This window comes from Silurus meridionalis, chromosome 10 (genome assembly GCF_014805685.1).
Source record: "Silurus meridionalis isolate SWU-2019-XX chromosome 10, ASM1480568v1, whole genome shotgun sequence".
NCBI classification, from domain to species: domain Eukaryota; kingdom Metazoa; phylum Chordata; class Actinopteri; order Siluriformes; family Siluridae; genus Silurus; species Silurus meridionalis.
In genome coordinates this window covers 6,660,966-6,661,458 of record NC_060893.1, presented here as the reverse complement: position 1 = coordinate 6,661,458, position 493 = coordinate 6,660,966, and positions in this window count along the sequence as shown.

Here is a 493-nt window from a genome sequence, read left to right as displayed (position 1 = left end):
ACCAAATAAGAACAAAATAGACACCATTAAACTCGTTGTGTTTTAGATTTGATTCTAAAGCTTTTATCTGTAAAGTAAAATTCAGAAACCCATTTACCCTATTTAGGCATGAATAGAGTGAACTTGAATTTAAATGAGAAAAGCACGATTCTAATTTTGGGACAAACTTATAAAAGATGATTGTAAGTACATTTGAATATAACCCTAGGAGAAATCTGCAAAAATATACACTTTTATAGCCTATAGGCTTTTCAAACTTACTTTTGGAAGTTGAAATCATTGATAAATAATTTTCTATTAATTTATTATAACTATGACCAAAGAAACAAATATGTACAGGAACGAAGCTTTTGAAATGAATAAATAAATACAACTCACAATTTCATAGACAAATTCTTTAAAATTGATTACCAACAAATAGCATGAATTAGCTAGCTATTAAATTTACATGTCTTACAAGTAGTATTTAATATGAGATTTCAAAATAATAAAA